Source organism: Canis lupus, chromosome 23 (assembly GCF_003254725.2).
Source record: "Canis lupus dingo isolate Sandy chromosome 23, ASM325472v2, whole genome shotgun sequence".
Taxonomy (NCBI): Eukaryota; Metazoa; Chordata; class Mammalia; order Carnivora; family Canidae; genus Canis; species Canis lupus.
This window is the reverse complement of record NC_064265.1, coordinates 23,417,587-23,432,912: the sequence shown is the minus strand read 5'-3', so window position 1 is coordinate 23,432,912 and position 15,326 is coordinate 23,417,587. Positions and strand designations below refer to the sequence as shown.

Sequence of the window (15,326 nt, the reverse complement as noted above, 5' to 3'; positions counted from 1 at the left end):
AGCATAAGTATTAATAATGCATTGTTGCACACTCAGAAGTGTCCTCATTTAGACAATAAATTTTATGGTCACCCCTCTTATGAGCACACAGTTATGCCTCTCCCAGATCAAGTGTAGATAGAAGCATATTAATATTACTGAGTTCTTGCTTTGATTAAGTAAGGTAGTCACTGGGTTAGACACTATGTAAGTTATTTCAGTTACATCTCAACACTTCCATAGGAGGTAAATAATATTTATTACTAACTCAGAGATGAGGAAAGTAATGTTCACAGAGTATGAAGTGGCCACAAAGCTATATATTGTATGAATGGCTATTCATATATCTTATGAATGGCTAAGTAAGGATCAGATTACAGTCCAAAGTCAAACCTGGGCTCTTCCTCCTGCACCACATTCCCAATGAAAGGAAAATGGATCAGAATGTCAACATCTACCCCTGTAAAATTTGGAAAATCTGTTAGTGCTTCCTACCAGAAGGCAAAGGCATCAGGCATTCATTGGAATGCAATTTTGGGTGGCTATCTGTGGGGCATAATATGCAAAGAGTTCCATAATTTCTCTGGTCCCATGCCATACCTCTTATCCAGCAGTGGAGTCTATTGCCCCTCCTTTAAACCTGGGCTGGTCCCGTGACTGGCTTTAACCAATAGAATGTAGCAAACTTGACACTGCCAGTTCCATGCCTAGGTCCCTTTGCTTTCATGCTACTTTGAGCCAACATGTAAAGAACTCCAGGGTATCTTGATGGAAAAAGAGACCACATGAAGAGAAAGGCTGGTGGAAGAAAACCAAAGCAACCCAGATGACAGGCATAACCAAGGCTCCCAAAATGTAATTGAGGCTATCTTGGACTTATAGCCTCTCCCAGTTCCAGATAAACACAATTGCATAAGTGAGCTTGACCATCTATCTCTTCCCAGTCCTGCCAGGACTTCTTGATTCATAGAATTATAAGCAATTAATGGGTATTGCTTTAATACCCATTAATTTAATACTCAGATTAGGGGAGGTTTGTGATGCAGCAATAGGTACTTAATAAACAATCTCTTTCTCCACTTCCTTATCTTTATTACTCATCTGCAGACCAGATCTCATCTTTCTGGGTCTTTTAGGAAGCCAGGAAATGATGCCCAGGTAGGAAAGTCTGTGCTCTGGAAGCAAAATGGACCAGTAGGTTTATCTCCTGTCAAAATTTCCCAAGCCAGCCTCACCACTTTCCTTTGCCTCAGATAAAATTCTAAGAATTTCCACATTTCTGCTTTATTTTGCTGCACCTCTACCTCATAATTCCAAGGCCACTATCATATCCAATTTGGTTCTTCTCTCAAGGACCCTAAACTACAATCTTCATATGGCTATTTTTTAGCCTAAGGAAGATCTGCAAATGTTTGTGTATATATATCTGTGTGTATGTACAGTTTTCATTTATATTCCCTAGTTCTCAACTAAGTCAAAATACATTTAATTCCATATATGGTTGATTCATACAACATTAATGTCGAATCTCTTTATATGTCTCCCAGTGCCAACTAGTAATGTACCAATTTCCAATAAGAAGCCCCTTTTATTTCTCTATAAAAATTATTTAATCCAATTTGATTCATTCAGTAGTCACAATATGAATATGGTACATTGACCTGAAGAGCTTATTCAGTATTTTTAAGAGATCTCCACTGTTACCAATGGCAACCAGAGAATCAGCTTGACATCTCAGACTATAAAAATCTTACAGCCCATCTCTATGATGAGCCCAGCAGAGAACTGGGAGGTTTATGACATTTTAATCATTGATAATTTTGGTTGTTGCTGATGAGAAGACTTTTTAATGTGAGGAACTTGGAAAGAGTTCCAAGGAGAGTTGCCAAGGTAATTAAAACAGCCTTGTAAATTGGTTTGAAGAATATGCCAGGCTATCAAAACGACCATCAGCCTATCTGACCCTCCCCTCCCTGGCCACTCCATCTATTCATCAGATGTTATCAGCCTTAATTGAAATTGACAACACAATGATGACAAAAATGTTCTATGGCACATGTAGCACATGCTATATATCCCACAGAAAATGTGACAATAAATAATGAGATAGATCATTTATGCCCTCCCAACTCCTTAAAGTTTTAGGTAGCTTATGTTAAAAGTGCAATGAAAATAATCCACAAAGTTAATATAAAGCAATAGCCAGGCTTGGACATTTTAAAATGCATAAGAGAGGATGTAAAAGAGTAGAAATTAAGCCCCCAAAAAATTATAAATAAATAAACATAGGCTATATGGATATAAGTATAGCCTTGGCTATATAGCATGGAGGAGAGCTGGCAGGAGAAGAAAGGAAAAATACACTCATGGTGAAATGTCATGGGAAGATGGGAGGAAGAGAAAGTGGAGGCAGAGTACCAAAATATACTGGGGTTCAGTCTCCATAAAGTGTCTGATTTAATCTTCCAGGAAGTAATTAAAAAGCTGATTCGCAGAGTCCTAATGACTTACCCAAAATCTCACAACCAGAAAGTATTCAAACTATATGTCCAACCTAAAGCCATATGATTCCAAAGCCAATACTCCTTCCCAAACATTCTCAGTCAACAAGGAATTTATTCAAGGGCACTAAGCAATAGGATAAATACTTGTATGCAAAGCAATTCTTTTATCCATGCAAAGGTGTTCCTTGTGGGTCTATTTTCAGAGGACAAGTATGCTCCAGTGATAAGACATTTGTAAACAATGATTAGAGGAACAGCATACAGAGTAGGCAAAGAAAATTTGAATCCCAGTAGCATCACCTCCTAGCTGTGTGACCTTTAGCAATTTACTACAACTCTTGGGGTTTTAGTTTCCCTGTCAGAGAAGTGAGAACCTTTATGCCTAGTTGATTGAATTGTGAAAGGGTGACATAAAATAACATGATGCAAATTGCTTGGCATAGAGTTCTGAACACAGTAGAACATAATAAATGTAGACTATAATAATCTATTTTATTTTCACCCCAATATCTAGGATTATTAAATTAAGATGGCCAGTGATTTTACCGAGGTATATACAGGTAAAACGACATGTTCTCTGGGATTTTCTTCAAAATGCTTTAAGTAGGAGAGTGAAGGGAATATTATGTGAGAATAGAGAAAACAAAATCAACAAATGGTAATGACTATTGAAATTAGGTGAAACTGGTACAGTGGGTTCATTATACTATCTCTATTTTTGTGTATATTAAAATTTTCCCACAATAAAAGTTTTGAAAAATGTTCATGGTTAGTACCCAGAGGACATATATGTTGGTTGAAAATTGCCAGGACTAAAGACTAAGAAAAAGATAATATTAAATTCTAGGGAAGTCTAGCCTCTTCTCGGAAGGCCTTGCAGATCTGTTCCAGATTTGGAATGAGTACACTCTTAAACCCAAGCTGTGCAGCATGAAATTGAAGGGGTGCCCTTGTCCTTCAAAAGTTTGAAGATAGAAGTTACCAATCTCCAGAGCTAAAACTAATTATTTTCCAAACACCTACTTTCTCCCCATTTGTATCCATTGGCATCATCCGACATTTTTATCCTTTCTATTCCTACTACAGACCCCTCCCCACAACAGACACAACTTTCCTGTCCCTGTAAATACCGTTCTACCTGCCTGAGATTACAGCCAAAGTTTCTAAGGTTGGTCTTCCCCAAAACTCCTGCAAATGATCTTTTCTCCATGCCTTTGAATATTTGAAATGCATTTCTTGAATTAAACGAAATAGCATTTTTTAAAGGCATATGTGTTCTTAAGAAGGAAAACACATTGTTACCCATTTGTATAAGTTAATTGATTGTAAGTTGAGCAGCATGAGAGTTTGGGGTGTGGAAATTGTGGAAAGGAGAATGTGTTCAGAAAGAGGAGGTCATACTGAGAGGCAAATTTCACAGTTTAGTTCTACTATGCTTCCCCAAAAACTGTCTTATGTCTATATCCTGCCTTCCTGTTTCTTACCAAGATTTACCTGTGCATTGTCTCATGATAGCCCACTTTGTTTTTTAAGCTAGATAATAATGACCAACCTATGCCTGGTAAGGTAAAAATGGCTAACACAATATACATGCCAAGATGGGAATCTCCTATGGAGACACTGGGTCCACGGATTAAAAACATAGACCTTAGCATCATAGTACCTAAGAAAAAAATAGAGAGCAAAGAGTTGTATATTTCATTTATCAGTGCCATAAGATAAAATGCTAGACTTTTATTTATGCTATTAAAAATCATCTGTGTATTTGTTTTCTGAAATTAGATTGGACTATAAAGGTACACCCTTCACCAGCTAATTTTACTTCTTCATTTCACCATGTCAATGTGTCACTCTACAGCCACATGTGAACCCACCTTAACAAAGTAGAATTTAATGAATCCAGTTCCCTTTAACATTTTCTCATAAGCATAAGTAGTGACAGGACCAGTATTTCTAAAACCTTGGTAATGAGTTGCAGCCCAGATAGAATATGTCATTATTTCGGTTTCATCCAAATTCTACAATTTATTCAATCATTGTCTTTGGCTCTTTGCATAAGTAGACTGAAGATATTTGTTTCCAATTAAGTTTTTTTATGCAACTTGAAATTACTTTCAGTGTTAGTGATATTTTTCTTTGAGAAATCAACAGCTATATGAGAAAGAAAAAATTTAGATAAACATCATCTTAGATTTCAGCCACACACACACACAAAAAAAACCCGTTTATTACCAACCCAACCCACTCATTCGTTATCCCTCTTTTAGATAGAAGCCATAAAAGATCAAGTCAAAGCATTGTATTAAGAAACACTGGAGCTCAGGGATGCCTGGATGGCTCAGTGATTGAATCTGCCTTCGAAGGGCCCAGGGCGTGTCCCAGGGTCCCAGGATCGAGTCCCACATTTGGCTCCCCTAGAGGAGCCTACTTCCTCCCCTGCCTATGTCTCTACCTCTCTCCCTGTGTCTCTCATGAACAAATAAATAAAATCTTAAAAAAAAAAAAGAAAGAAACATTGGAGCTCGGACTTAGAGCATACATGGCCAGAGACACTACCAACCAGACTTGGAGCAAATCAGAGGCAGTTAATAATACAGCTCTTCAAGTCTACAATAAAAAATGGCATCCAACAAATCAAAAAGCAGACTCTTAACTATAGAGAACAAACTGATGATTAAAGATCACACTTACCTTGATGAGCACTGAGTAATATATGGAATGTTGAATCACTATACTGTACACCTAAAACAGATATAGCACTGTATATTAACTATACTGGAATTAAAGTAATCTTTAAATGGCACCCAATAAAACTACATTGCAAAAAGTGAGAGAGAAACAGAATGGAAAGAGTAAAAACTGGAAGAGACAGAACCTGAAGAATCTTGGTAGAAAAAGTACCGACAGACACTGGTGAATGGGAAGTATTCAGTATTTCCTGAAGCGGAAGGGGACTTACTGACAATGCTGACAATACTTGGGAACCTCAAGAAAATTTAGATTGTCCAGAGTTAATTGATTCACTTATTAATTTATTAATCCTCAAAACCTGATACAAAAGAAGACCTTCATCTGACAGCGAATGCAATGACAGCAAATCAAAGAAAAGAAATGCAGCTGAGAAACTGAAAGGCTTTGCCATAGGTCTTGATCCTGAACAATTAGTGCCACAGACAGCAGTGGTGAATTAATGTTTGCCATTCATGGAAAGATTCAGATGAGGCAGAGCTGATGCTGGCAAAAGAGACAAATATGAAGTGTACTCAAATTGTAATTGCTTTCTATGAAGAGAGATGAACCTGGCATTCTTATGTGGAAGACAAAGCTCAGTAATTATTTTCATTTATATATATATATATATATATATATATATATATATATACACAACTAAATATATATATAGTCTGGGTTTTTATGTCTATTAGCATAAGTACATAACGACATTCTAATGAAAATCAAGTTTGATATGTTTTGAAGTATTATTGGGGGAGTAATAGCAGAGTTTTTTGCAATACAGCACTGATTATTTTGTGGATTTTGGGGGGGTTTCTTGTAACCTGCTTTTTTTTCAAGTTTTTATTTAAATTCCGGGTAGTTAATATACACTATAATATTAGTTTCAGGTGTAGAATTCAGTGACTCATCACTACATACAACACCCAGTGCTCATCACAAGTGCCCTCATTAATACCCATCCCCTATTTCACTTATTCCCCCACCCACCTCCCCTCTGGTAACCCTCGGTTTGTTCTCTATAGTTAACACTCTGTTTCTTGGCTTTCCTCTTTTTCCCCTCATGTTCATTTGCTTCATTTCTTAAATTCCACATATAAGTGAAATTATATGGTATTTGTCTTTCTCTGACTGACTGACTTCTCTTAGCATAATACCCTTTAGTTCTATCCACATTGTTGCAAATGGCAAGATTTCATTCTTTTGATAGCTGAGTAATATTCCATTGGATACATGTACATTTTTAACCATTCATCAGTCAATGGATGTTTGGCCTCTTTCCATGATTTGGCTATTGTTGATAATGATGCTATAAACATCAAGGTGCATGTGCCTTAAATCTGTATTTTTGTATCCTTTGGGTAAATACCTAGTAGTGCAATTGCTGGATCATAGGAAATACTATTTTTAACTTTTTGAAGAAACTACATACTGTTTTCCAGAGTGGTTGTACCAATTTGCATTCCCACCAACAGTGTTAAGAGCTTCTCTTTCTCCACATCCTCCCCAGCTTCTGTTGTTTCCTGTGTTAATTTTAGCCATTCTGACTGGTGTGAGGTGGTATCTCATTGTGGTTTTTGATTTGCATTTCCCTGATGATGAGTGATGTTGAGCATTTTTTCATGTGTCTGTTAGCCATCTGGATGTCTTTTGCAAAAATATCTATTCATGTCTTCTGCCCATTTCTTACCTGGGTTAGTTGTTTTGTAGGTGTTGAGTTTGATAAGTTCTTTATAGATTTTGGAAACTAACCCTTAATCAGATATGTCATTTGCAGTATCTTCTCCCATTCTGAGCATTGCCTTATAGTTTTGTTGATTGTTTCCTTTACTGTGCAGAAGCTTTTATCTTAATTAAATCCCAATAGTTCATTTTTGCTTTTGTTTCCCTTGCCTCAGGAGACGCATCCAGTAAGAAGTTGCTATGGCCAATGTCAAAAAGGTTACTGACTGTGTTCTCCTCTAGGATTTTGACGGATTACTGTCTCACATTTAGGTCTTTCATCCATTTTGAGTTTATTTTTGTGTATGGTATAAGAAAGTGGTCTAGTTTCATTCTTTTGCATATTGCTGTCCAGTTTTCCCAACACTATTTGTTGAAGAGACTTTTCTTTTCTATTGGCTATTCTTTGCTAGATTAGTTGACCAAGGTTCATTTCTGGGTTTTCTGTTCTGTTCCATTGATCTACGTGTCTGTTTTTACACCAGTACTATATTGCCTTGATCAATACAGCTTTGTAATATAATTTTAAGTCCAGAATTGTGATGCCTCTAGATTTGCATTCCTTTTTCCAGATGGCTTTGGCTATTTGGGGTCTTTTGTGGTTCCATACAAATTTTAGGATCATTTGTTCTAGCTCTATGAAAACTGCTGGTATTTTGATAGGGATTACATGAAATGTGTACATTGCTTTGGGTGGGAATAGACATTTTAAAAATATTTATTCTTCCAATCCATGAGCATAGACTATTTTTCCATTTCTTTGTGTCATCTTCAATTTCTTTCATTAGTGTTTTATAGTTTTAAGAATATAGATCTTTTACCTCTTTCATTAGGTTATTCCTAGGTATCTCATGGTTTTTGATGCAATTGTAAATGGGATCAATTCTTTGATTCCCCTTTCTGCTGCTTCATTATTGGTGTATGGAAATGCAAAAGATTTCTGTATGTTGATTTTTTAACCAGCAATTTAATTGAATTTGTGTATCAGTTGTAGCAATTTTTTGTTGAGCCTTTAAGATTTTTTAAAAGATTTATTTTTCATGAGAGACACAGATAGTCAGAGACAAAGGCAGAAGGAGAAATAGGCTCACTGCAGAAATTCCGATGTGATCCCAGAACTCTAGGATCACACCCTGAGCCAGAGGCAAACATTCAACCACTGAGCCACCCAGATGTCCCCCTTTTGAATTTTCTACAGAGTATCATGTCATCTGCAAATAGTGAAAGTTTGACTTCTTTGCTGATTTGAATGCCTTTTATTTCTTTCATTGTCTGATTGCTGAGGCTAGGACTTCTAGTAGTATGTTAAATAACAGTGGTGAAAAAAAAATAAATAAAAATAAAAAAAAAAATAACAGTGGTGAGAGTGGACATCCTGTCTTGTTCCTGACCATATAGGAAAAGCTCTCAGTTTTTCCCCATTGAGGAGAATAATAGCTGTGGATTTTTCATATATGGCCTTTGTGATGCTGAGGTATGTTCCCTCTATTCCTACTTTGTTAAGGGTTTTTATCATGAATGGATATTGTACTTTGTCATATGCTTTTTCTGTATCTATTGAAAGGATCAGATGGTTCTTATCCTTTCTTTTATTAATGTGGTATATCCTGTTGATAGATTTGTGAATACTGAACCACCCTTACAGACCAGGAATAAATCCCATTTGATTGTGGTGAATGAGTCTTTTAATGTGCTGTTGGATTCAATTTGTTAGAATTTTTCTGAGAATTTTTGCTTTGATGTTCATCAGGGATATTGGCCTTTAGTTCTCTTTTTTAGTGGAGTATTTGTCCAGTTTTGGGATTAGGGTAATGCTGGCCTCATAGAATGAGTTTGAAAGTTTTCTTTCCATTTCTATTTTTTTTAATAGTTTGAGAAAATAGTATTAATTATTCTTTAAATGTTTAGTAGAATTCCCCTGGACTTTTGTCTATTGGGAGATTTTTGAATACTGATTCTATTTCCTTGATGGTTATCGGTGTGTTCAAGCTTTCTATTTCTTCCTGTTTCAGTTTTGGTAATGTATATGTTTCTAGGAACTTAACAATTTCTTCCAGATTGTCCAACTTGTTGCCATACAATCTTTCATAATGTTCTCTCATAATTGTTTGTATTTCTGTGGTGTTTGTTATTTCTCCTCTTTCATTTGTGATTGTATTTACTTCTGCCCTTTCTTTTTTCATTTTGATAAGTCTGGCTAGGGGTTTGTAAATTTTATCAATTTTTTCAAAGAAGAACCAGCTCCTGGTTTCAGTGATCTGTTCTACTGTTTTCTTTGTTTCTATATCATTTATTTCTGCTCTCATCTTTATTGTTTCCCTTCTTCTGTTGACTTTAGGCTTTGTTTGTTGTTCTTTCTCTAGCTCCTTTAGCTGTAAGGTTAGGTTGTGTATTTGAGAATTTTCTTGCTTCTTCAGGTAGGCCTATATTGCTAAATACTTCCCTTTTATGACCACTTTTGCTGCATCCCAAAGCTTTTGGATCATCATATTTTCCTTTTTTATTGTTTCCATGTGTTGTTCTTTTTTTTATTTCCTCTTTGATTTCCTGGTTGACCCGTTCATTCTTTAGTAGCATCTTGTTTAACCTCCATGTATTTGTGGTCTTTCCAAATTTTTTCCTGTAGTTGACTTCAAGTTTCCTAGCGGTGTGGCCAGAAAATATGCATGATATGATCTCAATCTTTTTGTACTTTTTGAGGCCTTATTTGTGACCTAATAGGTGATCTATTCTGGGGAATGTCCCATGTGCACATGAAGAGAATGTTTATTCTGCTGTTTTAGGATGAAATGTTCCAAATATATCTGTTAAGTTCATCTGGTCCAGTGTGTCATTTAAAGCCCTTGTTTCCTTATTGATTTTCTGCTTAAATGATCTGTCCATTGATGTGAGATGTTGAATTCCTCTCCTATGATTGTATTATTATCAATGATTTCCTTTACGTTTGTTAATATTTGTTTTACATAGTTGGGTGCTCCATGTTGGAGGCACAAATATTCATAATTGTTAGGTCTTCTTGGTGGATAAGTCCCTTTATATATATTATACATATATATATTATATAATATTATCATATTTATGATGATTCATCTCTTGTTATAGTCTTTGGTTTAAAATCTAGTTTGTCTGGTATGCATAATCTACTCCAGCTTTCTTTTGACTTCCATTTGCATGATAAATATTTCTCTATCCCCTCACTTTCAATCTGTATGTATCTTTACGTCTAAAATTAGTCTCTTATACATAGGAAACAAACTGAGCATTATTGGAGGGGAGGGAAGTGGGGGGACAGGGTAACTTGGTGATGAACATTAAGGAGGACATGTGATATAATGAACACAGGTTATTATATAAGACTGATGAATCACTGACCTCTACCTCTGAAATCAATAATACATTATATGTTAATTTATTGAATTTAAATATATAAAAATAAATAAATAAAATTTGTCTCTTATAAGCAGCATATAGATGGATCCTGTTTGTTTGTTTTTTTAAGATTTTATTTATTTATTCATGAGAGACGGGGGGGGGGGGGGGCGCGAAGAGACAAAGGCAGAGGGAGAAGCAGGCCCCATACAGGGAGCCTGACATGGGACTCGATCCCGGGTCTCCAGGATCACGCCCTGAGCTGAAGGCAGTGCTAAACTGCTGAGCCACCTGGGCTACCCCTTTTTTCTTTTTTTCTTTCTTTTTTTTTTTAAGATTTTATGGGTCCTTTTTTTTATGCATTCTGACACCCTATATCTTTTGATTAGAGCATTTAGTAAATTTACATTCAGAGTAATTATTGATAGATATGTACTTAGTGTCATTATATTACTCGTTTTGTCATTGTTTCTGGAGATTTTTCTCTATTCCCTTCTCATCTTTGTCACCTTTGGTCTTTCTTTCCCCCTCTGAGTCCCCTTTAATATTTCTGCTTTAGTGGTCAAAAACTCCTTTAGTGTTTGTTTGGGAAACTCTTTATCTCTCCTTCTATCCTAAATGATAGCCTTGCTGGATAGATAGAGGATTCTTGGCTTCAGATTTTTCTCATTCAGCACATCGAATATATCATGTCACTTTTTTCTGGCCTGCCAAGGTTCTTTGGAGAAATCCGCAGCTAGCCTTATGGATCTTCCTTTGTAGGTTAAGAACTTCTTTTGTCTTGCTGCTTTTAGGATTTTTTTCTTTATCACTACATATTGCAAAGTTTACTACAATATGTTGTGCTGGTGTCCTGCTTTTGTTAATGTTGATAGGAGTTCTCTGTGTCTCCTGGATTTGTGTATCTGTTTCCTTCCCCAAATTAAAAAAGTTTTCACCAACTGCCTGCAGTGGGCAGTGTTTGCACCTTGGTCAGAGTGTATAGAGTTTTAACTAGGCATGCTCTGGTTGGCTTGTTAAATGAGACCTGATACTACTTACACTAGAACTGAAGCATTGCTGAACTCTATGGTCAATAGACATGGTGCATACAGATGTTCTGCTGGTCTTCTGGGGAGGGGGCCTGCTGCACTGGTCCTCAGGAACATTTGCCCAAGAAAAGCAGTACCAGCAGAGCACAGGGATATGGGACTTGGTGTAAGCAGGTTAGGCAGCCAGTTTTGGCACTGTGCTGTTTACTGAAATTGGTCTGTGCTGAGGGAAGCACAGGGGAGGGAAATGGTGGCAGCCATCTACTTTGTCCCCAGAGAGGGGCTTCCATGCTTGCTGCTTTTAGGGAAGTACTCCCAGAAGAGTGAGTACTTTCTCCTCTTGCATCTCAGGCATTTTTCAGATGGCTGTTTTCATCTTCTCTGCCCTAGGTTGCTTGTCTGTCTGGAGCACTGCAGTGCACTTTGGGCTCTATCCCAGCTGAGACTGCTGACTTTTAAAATTCCAAACTTTAGAGACGCCCTGTAGCAAGGGTCTCGCTGTGCTGATGCAGGTTTGACCAAGAAGGGCAATTGTACTAAAATGCAGGGACATGGGATTTGGAGTAAAACAGGCTAAACAGTCAGTGTCTGGGTTAGCTGCCTGCCCTCAGCAGGTGTCTCTTGGCTTGTGCTGAGGTGTTGGAGAGGGAATTAAAGACCCCCATCCAGTTCTTTTATCCCTGAAGAAGTGTCTCTGCAAACACCACCTCTCACAGATGTGATCCAAGAAGAATGAACAGTTTTTCCCCATGTGCCTTAGGCGATCATCACATCACACTGACTGCCCTGGGAATTGCTTGCATGCCTTCTCTCCAGGAGCAGGGCAGCACCCTCAGGGCTCTATCCCAGCCAAGTCCATTGATCTCTAAAACTCCAGTCTTTGAGCACCTCTAGTTGCAAAAACTCATGAAAATCAGCCCCTTTCTTTCTCCCAGCCAATGGCTTTGGGGAAGTGTTCTCCTTGTGCATATCCTGTGTGCTCCACTCTTTTTCACCTTTCTCTGCAACCAAGGCTCCCTCTCCTCTGCAGCACCTGTGTACATTTCTTCCCCAAACCATGTCCCCACACTTCCTACCTTCCTCTGTGTGGACTTTTCTCTTCCTCTAGTTGTGCAGATCACTCTGTCAGTCCTCAGGTTGATTTCTTGGGTATTCGTATTTAACTTCTATATGCCTAAGGACCATTCTGGTTTTTTGGCTATTTGGAGTCGTTTTTTTTTTTTTTTGTTTTTTTTTTTTTGTTTTTTTTTTTTGTATATATATATATCACATATATAAGTGCATTTATTTTCCTTCATTCCTTTTTCTTTCTTTTCCTTTCTTTTTCTTCCTTTTTAAGCATTCACCAAAACAAAACATTTCATAACCATGGATAGCCCATGTTTCTGGGATGCCATCATTTGGAGCAACCTAAGAAATAAATCACTACAAGTTAGGTTGACATTTTTCCTCAAGCTCTAACCTTTCAAATCAAATAGATGATTCTGTAATGAGTTGGACAATTTAAATATAATGTAAATGATTTAAATTGGACAACTTAAAAGCAGTCATGTCAGAATCCATATCCATATCTACATTTAAATAAATGCAAGTTTATTTGAAAAACCCCTTAAAGGAAAATTTTATCACTACCAACAATTTCTCCACCCAAATGAGAAAACTAGAGAAGTTCTAGTGTGTTTTAATTAAGTAAGCAAAATTAATTACATAGACATTTATAAGGTCCTTCCAGTGAACTACTCCTTTACAAGTTGAAATCCCTAGAAGAGACTGACTAAATGGGGCAAAATGGGACTAAAAGGTCATGATTCATGGTATGCCTAAGACTTCATTCATGAAAACCTAATCATAATCAGATGGCCGGAGATGTTGGCAATTGAGGACCTATTGGAATAAATGGGTGAACAGACTTTTGGAATTCAAATTCTTGACCTGCACGTGTTTTCTTTATCCCAACTCATTTCTTACACGTAGGCTCAATCTTCTCAGAATTTGGGTTAATGGTTCAGCAGAAGCCAGGAAAAAACAGTAACTTTGTAGTAATCAAAGTGTTATCCAGCTATATTTTGCTCACTTTATTATAAACAGTAATCAATAAACAGTTTTATATTCAGAAAGAAAAAGAAACAATGTATTCTTTCCTAAAAAATTCTAGAAAAATTATTTGACCTTTCTCTTTTTTCTCACAAATATAACTGAATCCCAGAGGTATTTAGACCTAGTCCCTTAGTCTGCAATTACCTTCGTGGCTTGCTTGTGGTTGAAAGCTTTCCACAAATCATTTGGGTCTCTATGCATTGCTCCAGTTACCACGTTAACCTTAGTAACTTGACTGCAGCTAACAGAACTCACATATGTATCTTTCTTGCTGCCAGTCTTTCATGCCCACACCTTATTACTAAAGCAATTCAAAGAACTATATTCTGAAAAGAAAAAACAAAATTATTTGCATGTTATTGTCCCCTTCTAGATTTCTCACTTCAATTGAATGGGACATGCTTACAGCCCTAACCAGACTGATTATTCCCTTGGGCTACTCCATCTGTATATTGTAGATTCTATTTTTCCATTGATCACCTTTTGATTACAGTTCTTCACTAAACTGTCTATCGCCCTTCCCAGACAAGGCATTTCTTTAAAGCAAGAATCATCTTTCATATGCCTCTAAAACTCTGGTACAATCCCTGGCACACAGGAAACACTCAAAAGTTAGCACTGAGTGAACATATGGCTCATACAATATAGTGTCCTGTGAAGTAAAATTATGTCTGACACAGGAATTTTCATGTCAAATTTGATATTCTTTTTTTCCCTCTTCAAGTAGGCTCCATGCCCAACAGGGGGCTTGAACTAATGACTCCAAGATTAAGAGTCACATGCTCTACCAACTGAGCCAGCCTGGCACCAATGCTCTTAACTTTAACTGCTATGTATCTAAATATGGATTTAAAGTACATATTTAGGGGCGCCTGAGTGTCTCAGTGGTTGAGCATCAACCTTCCACTCAGGGTGTGGTCCTAGAGTCCCTGGATTGAATCCCACTTTGGGCTCTCCTGGAGGAGACTGCTTCTTCCTCTGTCTATGTCTCTGCCTCTCTCTCTCTGTGTCTCTCATGAATAAATCAAATATTTTTTAAAAAATAAAGTACAGGGCAACCCCCGTGGCTCAGTGGTTTAGCACCGCCTTCAGCCCAGGGTGTGATCCTGGAGACCCGGGATTGAGTCCCACGTCCGGCTCCCTGCGTGGAGCCTGCTTCTTCCTCTGCCCGTGTCTCTGCCTCATTCTCTCTCTCTCTGTATCTGTCATGAATAAATAAAATCTTTTTTTTTTTTTTAAAAAGTACATATGTATATAGCTCTGTTGGCCCTTTCTATCTGCCTTCCATTCTAGGAAATTTCCTTCATTTCTCTGGGCATATCTTTCACTCCACTTCTCATTCCAAGAGATTGGATTTTCTCCTAAAACCCTGCTAATCAAATGTTACAATTTCTGTATCTGTTCTTCTTAACTCCATATTCATACATTTGTCCATTTTCTCCATTTATTTATCTCTTCATCTCTTTGTGCTATGTTCTAAGAAATTTGTTTAGCTTGAATCCTCAGCTGTATCCATTGGTTCATCCATTAAATTTTTCCCAAAATTATTTTCTATTGAATTAATTTATATATTGTAATATGTACAGGTTTTAAGTATAGAATTTTGGCAAATGTATAAAGTCACCTTTCATGAAAGAACTCAATTTATTGTTACCCATAAATCCATGCTGGAAAAATGAATAATTGAACTTCAGTAAAAAGAAAATGAAGCTCAGTGGAATAAGTAGGTATATGAAATATTACAAAAATGTATTCTTCAGTCTAAATAATTGTCGGTTAAAATACCCAAATAACCTGAAACTAAATTCCAGTTGAAATCAATACAGGAAATGAGGAAATAGGAGGAAGCAGAAGACATAAAAGCATACTACATTTTTCATATTGTTTTAAT

At 36.9% G+C, this 15,326-nt stretch overlaps 1 long non-coding RNA gene and 1 pseudogene across 1 annotated transcript; one reads left to right on the top strand and one right to left on the bottom strand.

Annotated features, from left to right (window-relative positions):
* Positions 1 to 4,201: 4,201 nt before the first annotated feature.
* LOC125753441 (uncharacterized) lies at positions 4,202 to 14,208 on the bottom strand. The gene is made up of 3 exons (XR_007405310.1): positions 13,580 to 14,208; positions 12,415 to 12,748; positions 4,202 to 4,634 (listed from the first exon to the last, which is right to left on the bottom strand). It is a non-coding gene; the product is annotated as an uncharacterized LOC125753441 (long non-coding RNA).
* Positions 5,281 to 5,816, top strand: LOC112661193 (chromobox protein homolog 3-like; annotated as a pseudogene).
* Positions 14,209 to 15,326: the final 1,118 nt, after the last annotated feature.